The following is a 10,381-nucleotide window of genomic DNA, read 5'->3' as shown; positions in this document are numbered from 1 at the left end:
TCTGGCGTTGGTATTATTCATTGTTCATTTTCCTTGTTAGTTTCCCTATACGCGGTTGTGATAGTTTACTGATAATGTGCATTTTTTGTGTGTCAGCGACAACATCCAAAGAAGCCTTACTTGCAAACCACAATGGGTTGGAAGAGAAGCAAACAAAGTTGCCCATTTTATTTGATTTCATTGCAAGATTGGTTCCTTTGGTCATTTTCCCTTTCCCTTGAGCTCTTTGCTCATTGCTAATTTTTTTCACTCTAAATTGGTAACAATTATACTAATAAATTAGTACAAATAAAGAGTTAATAACTTACAAGTTTTATTTATCCACATAGAATCTAATCTTAACACTAAGAAATTGAAAAAACTTTGTATTTCAGCTAAAATCACATTGAAAGGTCTAATCTGATATGATGTAAGTGTGATATCAAAGGTTAATGAATGCATGTAGGCTTTGTTTCATTTTTATTCCTAGTTATATCAAACATAATAAAGAGGCGTCATCAATGTCGTGCATTGCTGACACAAATTACCTCTCAGAATCTTCAAAGGGCATAGAAGAGGCAAGCCAAGTCAACATTGCAGCTGGAAGGTAATTTTTATTGTTCTAATTTACTGGAAGGAACTCTAAAATATATTTATATGTCTTAATTCTTGAATAAGAGCTAAAGTAGAATTTGGAACAAGAAGTGGGCTAGATTCATCTATGTTCAGTTTGTGTAGGCGCAATTGTTTTGACTTTTCTTGTATTAAGTATATAATCAAGCCTTATGATTCCTGTATCATCAAACATTACTTTGGTTGTTCTAAAGATCCTTTTCCATTTTCTGGTATATTTTCAGCAAACTTCATTTTCTGGTATATTTACAGCTACATTCTTGTGGGGAATCATCCAAGCAACACTTGGCTTCTTTAGGTAAGCTCTTGTTATTGAACCGAACCAAACCAAACCTAAACCCTTTTTGAAATCTAATTTTTTTTTTTTTGTTTTTCTTTCTGAATCCAGGTTGGGTTTCTTGATTGACTTGCCTTCTCATGCTATGCCATTGTTGGCTTCATGGCGGGAGTTGCAATTACTAGTGCACTCCAACAGCTGAAAGGTCTTTTTGGTATAAAGGTTTTTACAAAGAAAACCGATATAATTCATGTTCTGAAATAAGTATTTCACAGTGCCCATCATGGGTTATGATTTTATTTATTTTATTTTGTTTTTATATTTGAAACAAATGCCGCGGTTCTAATGATTGTTTTGATTTCTTTGAATTATTCTTGGCAGTGGAATTGGGAGACGATACTGATAGGTGTGTATCGTTTCTTGGCTTTTCTTCTTCTCGCCAGGTTCAAGGTAAGTTTTGGTTTCTTTCTTTCATTTTAGTAAAGCCTTCTCTTGTTTTTTTTTTTTTCATTTTTCTCATGGTGGTGCGGTGGTTATTACAGGGGAAAGAAGAACAAGAAACTCTTTTGGGTTCCGGCTATTGCGCCTTGATTTCAGTTATCATCTCGACAGACAGCTTGTGTTTATGGTTTTTGTGCTGACAAGAAAAAGTGTCCAAATTGTGAGTAATCTTTTAAATTCAATGCAATTAATTATTAACCCAACAAAAGCAAACTATTAGTTAACTAGCTGTCATCTTTTTTTTTTAGGTGGGGGCCATCACAGGAAATCAATCCTTGGCCTCTCCATAAAAGCAAACATTTATTTGTGGGTTTCAGGATTGGTTTGGTGTTATTGCAGGATTGATCGGACTTATGGTTAATTTGTTTCTGAAAGTGATGAAATGAGGAATGGAATTGACCATTGACACAGATGGATAAATATAATTATTGTGTGTAATGTGGAATGGAATTACGATTATTGTGTGTTTTGGGGGAATAGAATTACAATTATTGTGTGTAATTGGGGTAAAGGAATTGACCATTTGACAGTGATAAATACAATTATAATTTAATTATAGAAAGTTATTTTAATTTTTAATTCTTACAGAAAATTTTAATAATTTTTTTATATAATTGTTTTACACCAGATTAGGTCTGCAAATGAGCCGAGCCGAGCTCAAGCTTGCTCGAGCTCGACTCGATTAAGTATTTATTAGCTCGACTCGAACTCGAGCTCGAACGAGCTTATAAATTTGAGCTCGAGTTCGACTCGACTATATTACCTACAAGCTCGGCTCGACTCGAAAGCTTGAACAAAAATTTAATTTTCAAGCTCAAACTCGAGCTCGAACTCGATTCGAGCTCGAACCAAATTTATTTATAAAATTAAAATATCAATCTTTCATACATATTAATAAAAACATGATATTTCAAAATTAAAATATGAAACAATCATAACTATTCAAAATTCTAAAACATAATAATCCAAAACATTAAATCACCATTACTAATCAAAATTCTAAAACATAAAATTCAAAAATTAAAGTACAAAACAATAAAAATTGTTTGAACATTCAATATATTAATCTTTTTAACTCATGTTCTTCAATCATAGCACACGTACAACTACCTGCATTCAATTATATGAAATGTTTAATCTTAAAAATAATTAATATAAAAAATAAATGTTAAAACAAATAACTAAAATTTAACTTACTTTAAGATGTAGATACCGACAAAAAATTTCTTGATGTGTCTTCTCTTTCTGAAAAAGTGAAAAATTAATTAAATAAGTGATAAAATTCAGTATATAACATAAGAATTTAATTATAAAAACTTACTTTAGTCTTCTTTTTCATTCCATTTATATGTCGAAGCCAATCACCTCCACAAAGTAGAGTTTGCACTGTATTCGTAGATAGTGATGAACGGTAAGAATTAATGACTCTTGTTCCAGCACTAAATGTTGCTTCTGAAGCCACTGGAATTACTAAAATGTTAGCTGCTATCTTAGATAATATTAGATATATATTATTTTTTTTATATTATAATATATATATTATATATAAAAAATATATATAGTATAATATAAGTATCTTTTTATTTCTTTTCAATATAAGTATAGTATAATATAAGTATAATTTTATTATAAATAAAATATTAACCATATTTATTTCTTTTTATACTAAACTAATTATTATTCTATATATTCATCCAACCTAGGTATAGAATAATCGAAGTCTAAGTTTATCCTAATACATAAAAAAATATATATAAGCATAAATTTTTTTAAGAAAAAAAGATGAACAAGACTTACCTTACCACTGAGTTCACCAATAAATAATTTTTTCCTTTCTTTGTTGCTGGATTTACTTAAAGTAAAAAAAATCAAAGTTAAATAAAAATGCAAAAACAATAGTTATCATAAAAAGAGAAAATAAATTTAATTACCTGTAATGTAACTGTAAGACTCTTCTGAAAAAATATGTGAAGACGAATGAAGAAAAGATTAAGAGTGAAAGAAATGGTGAATATGGAAGAGAAAACGAATGAAGAATGAAAGAAGAGGCATGGAAGAGAAAATTTAGAAAGAAGGAAAGAAAGTCTATTAGATGAACAGATTAGATGAGAGAAGAAGAGGCGATTAGATGAAGAGTCAGATTAGGTTAGATGAGAAATAAAGAAGAGGGATTAGATAAAAGTCGTAGATGTGTTAGAAATTAGGGTTTTAATTATGGATTATGGGCTTTGAAGAAAAAGAGAGGGAAAAAATATATTATTAGAGTTTTAATATTAAATAAAAAAATTATATATTATATACTTAGGCTCGAAAAAGCTCGACAAGCCATCGAGCAAGCATTATATGAGCTCGAGCTCGACTCGAATTTTAAACGAGCCGGCTCGAGTTCGGCTCGAGCTCGGTCAAAGTCAAGCTCAAGCCGAACTTTGACCGAGCGGCTCACGAGTAGCTTGACTCATTTGCAGCCCTACACCAGATTACTTTATCACCATTTAAGAAATATATAAAATAAAAAATGATCCTACTAATAATAAGACATAAACTCAAATTTAAGTTAACAACTTCCTCCACATATTTAATTTTATTTATTTGTGTATAGATATTTTTATGATATGTGTAATTATAAATAAAAAAAATAAAAAAATCAACAAATTTATGTAACTCAAAGTGATCCTACATATTAATATGATATAAACTCAAAGTTAATAACATCCTCGCCGTATTGAAATGTTCCTCTTCATTTTTTATTATTATTTTTGTTTGTGTTTGTGTTGTAACAACATGGAAAAAACTAATGTTAAAAAAGAACAAACATATAAAATAAAAATGAGTAACTGTATCCTTCCTTCACCCGCGTATTTTAATATTCCTATTTAAAAAATAATAATAAAGCTTTTCACTCGTGGTCATTATATATAAACCAGTCCTTCGTCTCTCTACCACCAAACAAGTTTTAAAACAAAAACAGAGAACTTGTTTCTTCTCTACCAAAAAAGCTGTAGCTACCATGGCATCTTCCCTTTCTTCTCTACCAAAAAATCTGCTACTGATCATATTTTTCATACAGTTGTATGTTTTCGAATTAGTAGCTGCTGAGAGCCAGTTCTGCAACAGGACATGCGTGGAAATATCAATTCCGTACCCATTCGGTACCACTGAAGGATGCTATTTAGCGAACGACACCTACCGTACTGGTATCCTTCCATTTGACATGCAAGGACAATGGCGGTTTGTATTGGGGGACTAAAGGCAGAATCCAAATCAGCGAAATCAATGTCTCTGCTAGAAGTGTCAAAAAAAATTTGATGGAAATTGGGGAAGACTGTTATAATGAGTCTCAAGCCGACCCAGGATTGTCAACGGGTACATTCGTTGTCTCAACCACCGAAAACAAGTTCACAGCTTTGGGATGCGATACGTATGGGCAAATGGCGACCCGACGGGAAGACATGAACTTTTTCACTGCCTGCACGGCCTACTGTGCCAACCTCGCCGACGTTCAAGACGGAAGGTGCGACGGTATAGGGTGTTGTCAAGCCGCGATTCCTCAGAATACACAACATTTGCAAAGTCGAGTTCTCAGTTTTCACAATCATTCCAATTGTTGGGTCGGCTCATTTGGCAGCTGGGCCTAACAAATTAATAAAGCCCATTAGGGCATATTTAATTAAGGAAAAAAAACACAGCAGTTTTTGGGTGGTTTTTCTCTCTCTCTTTTCCAGCAGTTCTTCCTCCATTGAAGCAGCAATTCCTCAATTGCAATAGCAGATTCTTCTTCTGATTTCCTTTATCTCTTCTCCATTTGGTTAGCCATCTTTAGTGATGATGATAATGTATGTGAATGACAAGTTAGGATGAGGTTAATTGATAACTTTTGTTAGATTACATCTAAGCTTGTATTGAACTACATTGTATACCCATTTGATATAGTGGATGATTTAAGTGGCCGAAGTGTCCCGTGGTTTTACCTAATTTGGGTTTTCCACGTAAAATCTTGGTGTCCTGCTCTCTGTTTCTTTGATTGTTTGATTGTTTGATGCTCAATTGTTTTGGCTGCCTATTTGATTACACAAAAGGGAAAAAGAATTGTTAGGCCTTGTTGTAGCTTGTTTATTTCTGAATTGCTAAACAGGTGCTATTATTCGATTTCTACAACACCAATGTGGTCGACTTTAATCCTTGCGGTTATGCATTTGTTGCGGCTACGAGCGTCTACCATTTCTCAAGCAAACACCTCAAGGAAAAGCTGCCTAAGGAGGACCGACCGGTGGTGCTCGAATGAGCTGTAAATAACAAGACTTGCAAAGAGGCGGCCAAGGATGTTCAAACTTATGCTTGCAACGGTCAAAACAAGGAATGCTTGGACGTTCAGAATGGGGTAGGTTATAGGTGCAAATGCATCGACGGATTTAATGGGAACCCCTATCTCTTTTATGGTTGTGAAGGTACTGACTAAACTAACTAACTATATACCCACAAAACCTCAGCTAACTAACTTTTTCTTCTTTTTTTTTTTTCTTTCTTTTGATGATTAACCCTTTCATAACGCTCTTGTTGTTATGCTGCAGATATTAACGAATGCAACAACCCAAAGTTGAATGACTGTGTGAAAATCTGTAAGAATGAACAGCGGAGTCATCACTGTTCATGTCCGTGGGGATATCACGGCAATGGAAGCAAAGCTGGCACTGACTGTTCATGGGCTTTCCCTTTGCTCGCTATAGTTATTATCGGTACGTTAGTTATAACTAACTTTTGAAAACTGTATGTTTGTTTGAAAATTTTAAATTTAATTAGACATTTTTTACTGGCATACAGGTATTGGGATCGCCATAATATTCTTATTCATGGTGTTTATCTGGATGCATCATTTGGTAAAGAAACAAAATCTGATGAAACTCAGACAAAGCTTCTTTCAATGAAACGGGGGCTTCATCATGAAAAACCAACTCTCATCTACTCAAGGGTCCTCTTCCACAGAAACTGCAAAGATTTTTACCGCCCATGAGTTAGAGGTAGCAAAGGGAAGATACAGCAAAGCTAATATCCTCGGAGAAGGCGGTTTTGGCACCGTTTATAGAGGTGTTCTTCCAAACAAAATTGTCGTTGCTGTCAAGGTCTCCAAAAACATTCAGAAAGGCAACCTAGAACCGTTCATCCCCGGCCAGAAGAAGGGCCAAGTAGAGGAGTTCATAAACGAGGTCGTCATTCTATTGCAGGTCAACCACCGAAACATTGTCAGACTACTCGGATGTTGTCTAGAGACCGAGGTTCCCTTACTAGTCTACGAGTACATCCCAAATGGAACCTTACACGACCACATCCATCCCAAAACCGGCAAGACCAGCTCTCCCCTCACGTCTTCTTGGGAGACTCGCCTGAGAATTGCCTCGGAAATCGTCAATGACATATCCTATCTACACTCGTCCGCGTCCATTCCCATCATTCACAGGGACATAAAGTCTGCCAACATCCTCTTAGACGAAAACTATGCAGCAAAGGTCTCCGATTTCGGTGCCTCCAGGTTGGTATCCATTGATACAATGGTTTTATCGACAGTGGTGCAGGGAACTCTCGGATACCTAGACCCCGAGTACATGCAAACAAGTCAACTGACCGACAAGAGCGATGTCTATAGTTTTGGAGTCATTCTGGCAGAATTACTCACTGGTAGGAGCGTCCTTCGGTTTGATTGCGATGATTTAAAGGATAAGAGCTTAGCAACATTCTTTCTCTCCGCCTTGAAAGATAACCGACTGGCTGAAATTCTAGAAGACAACGTACTCAAGCAAGAAAGCTTCGACCGGGTCAAGGAATTCGCCAACATAACAAAGTTGTGCTTGATGGTGAGGGGAGAGGACCGCCCTTCAATGAAAGAGGTGGCAATGGAGCTCCAAGGCTTGATATTAACAGGTAAACACCCCTGCACGGAAGACAGCACTGGGGAGACCTTATGTCTGATTGGCAAGTTGGAGACATCAGACTCGTTCGCATTCGGGGAGACAAGCTCCTTCGAATTTGGGGAAACAAGCGGCATAGAGATGGGCTTCCATGATAATAAATAGGAAGTATCCAACAAGTCCGGGGAGGAGGTAATCCAGGATCTTAATTAACTGTTATAATTTGTCTCAGTTCCATGTGCACAATGTTTAGCACATGTCTCTGTTTTAATTAATTGGTTAGGTTAAGTTTCTACTACTCTTTACTTTGTGTTCTATGTAGTGGGTTAGTGTTAGTTTATTTAGTAGTGGGGTAGTGTTTTGACTTTTTCTATTAGTGTTAGTTTATTCAGTGGTGGGAGTTTGACAGTTGCTGTAGTATGTGTTGTTAGTTTATTCAGTGGTGGGAGTTTGACAGTTGCTGTAGTATGTGTTGTTAGTTTATTTAGTGGTGGGAGTTTGACAGTTGCTGTAGTATGTGTTGTTAGTTTATTCAGTGGTGGGAGTTTGACAGTTGCTGTAGTATTTAAGACCCTCCTCTTATTATTAATATGATAATTAGGTAGAAAAGGTTTCAACTATATATTACTTTATTTGCATTTTTGTTTATTAACTACTACTACCAAATCCTTAGTTGCTGTTTTTCAATTCCACGAAAGAGTCTTAGCTTTGATCCTTTTTGTATTGCTTCTGTTGTAAAACAAAGGTTCATCATGTTTGACCGAAATTGTTCTTGCCATTTGAAAGAGACCAGTGTTATGTATATACAACCAAATTTACTTGGGATCAAGTGGTGGGTTGGATTATGAGAGGATTAAGAGCATTAAACGAACTAACTGCAGTGATCATATCAATGTCATGTGTTGTTTACACAATTGTACCTCTCAGATTCTGCAAAGGGAGGAGTAGATGAGGCAAGCAAAGTCAACATTTGTTTATTCAAGTTATGAAGTAGAATTTAGAACAGGATGGAGGCTTGATTCCTTTTTTGCACATTTGTTTATTCAAGTTGAATTTTTTTTTATTTTTTTTATTTTTATTTTTATTTTTTATTTTTATATAAGCAGCCTTCAGATTTCTGTATCTTCAAACATTTTTATAAAAATTTCTTTTCCATTTTCTGGTATTTTTTCAGCCAACTTCATTTTTTATTCAGTAACTACCAAAACTATAGCATTCATTTGTTTGATTCTCTTGTTTTAGTTTGGGGTGGTAAAGGTGGTGATCATTCTAGTTCACCTAGAAGATGGTTAATGGAGGGAATGAGTCAGGGGGGTAATTCCGTACTCTCACAAAGTCAAACAGCCTCCAAAGCAGGATCTCCTTACAGAATTCAAGTCCACTGTCAAGGAAACATTTTTCCCGGATGATCATTTGCCTTCTTTCAAGGATGTATCAACTTCGAGAAAGGTTGTTCTTGGCTTGAAATCTGTTGTCCCTTTTCTAGATTGGAGAAGGGGGTTACAATCTCACCAAGTTCAAAGGCGATTTCATAGCTGGACTTCAACTGCAAATCTTTGTATTCCTCAGGTATGTCGTTGCTTAAAAGTGCATTGTTAGTTTTTTCCACAAAAAAATATCTGTTTCATCTGATTTTGGATATGCAAAAAGCTTGCAATCCTTCCTGCTGTGCAATACGGCCTTGGTAAGAAATTTCAGAAACAAATGATTTCAGCAGCTTATATATGTATGAGATTTAGAGAGATTTTTACAAAAACAAAATCGGTTGATGTTGGTTGCAGACAGAAGTTTTGTTCCTCCTTTGCTTTATGCATTTTTGTTCTTCTTCCCACCAAGTTCATTGTAAGTTTTGGTTTCTTTCTTTCTAGAAAGTTTTCTCTGTTTTTTCCTTTTTCTCATGGTATGGTGGTCTTGTGTTTATGGTCGCTGATAAGAAAGGTGTTTAAATTGTGAGTAATCTCTAAATTGAATGCAATTATTTATTGACCAACAAAAACAAAATTATTAGTGTACCATTTTCTCTGTTTTTTGGGTTGTATGTTATGCCTTTTCATGATTAGCTATTCTAGGAAAATTTTCTCCCTAATTTCCTATTAGTTAGTTTGAAAAGAAAGACTTGCTGATGATCATTGATTCAATTTGTTATTCTAACAGTAACAGCTGACTATTATCTAGCAATGGATCAAACTGCGGATGAAACTCGTGCTGGTAGTGAGAATCAGGCCAAGCAAGATGGTGAAGTAAGTTCACTAGATTTATACGTGTATGAATAATGTTTCTAGGACATGTCTTTGTTGTTTGTTATGCTTTTCTTCATATGCACAACAGGTTATAGTCCATGGTGAATCCTTTGGAACCAGGTTATGATTGACCTCTTAATCTGAATATGTGCAACATTTGATTAAGTATTCCTCTTTTAAACTGATTACGACTTTCTGTTTTGACCCAGTATTCCTCTTCTTACCTTTCTTTTTGTCTCCTGACAAATATTTTGTCCTGCCACTATTGTGACTGTTAAAGCCTTCATTTTCGTTAGAAACAATTATTTTCTATTAAGAAGTTTGTTCTGGAAGTTGTTTGTTTTGGATTATTTTATATATGATAAAATATTTATAAATTATTATATAAAAAGAAATGTAATTTTTAAAAATAGAATATGGTTTTGGACTGTACATTCATTAATAAAGTACTTAAAAATTTATTAATCAAGGCTTCATCCTTTTTTTTAAAAATTAATTAAAATAATATTAATTTGTAAAAGGATTTTAGATTAAATCCCAATTTATATTTGCCAAACAAGTGTTTAAATGAGATTTTTTCATACTCAGCAAGTATTAGATTACAGCTAATAACAATATGAGAAAGGCTCAAATGGCCCTATTTAATACACTCATTGTAACATGATCTAAAATTATTCTTTTGTTAGTAGCCCCATGATGACCTGTAACTTCTCAAAGACCCAAATCTCTAACAAAAGTGAAGATTTTGGATGGATGTTAATATTACTATATTGGAAGATTTTTTAGACCAGATTTTAGTTTTCCCTGAAGGTGGCTAGCACAACAAACCACTGTCAATGCTCCTCCACTTC

The 10,381-nt window shown here is 34.5% G+C and overlaps 1 pseudogene; it reads left to right on the top strand.

The window, feature by feature from the left end:
* Positions 1 to 4,695: 4,695 nt before the first annotated feature.
* On the top strand, positions 4,696 to 9,657 carry LOC124918077 (annotated as a pseudogene).
* The last annotated feature ends 724 nt before the right edge of the window (positions 9,658 to 10,381 follow it).

This window comes from Impatiens glandulifera, unplaced genomic scaffold (genome assembly GCF_907164915.1).
Source record: "Impatiens glandulifera unplaced genomic scaffold, dImpGla2.1, whole genome shotgun sequence".
Taxonomy (NCBI): Eukaryota; Viridiplantae; Streptophyta; class Magnoliopsida; order Ericales; family Balsaminaceae; genus Impatiens; species Impatiens glandulifera.
Note: the sequence above shows the minus strand (reverse complement) of the source record. Positions and strands in the feature narration are given on the sequence as shown.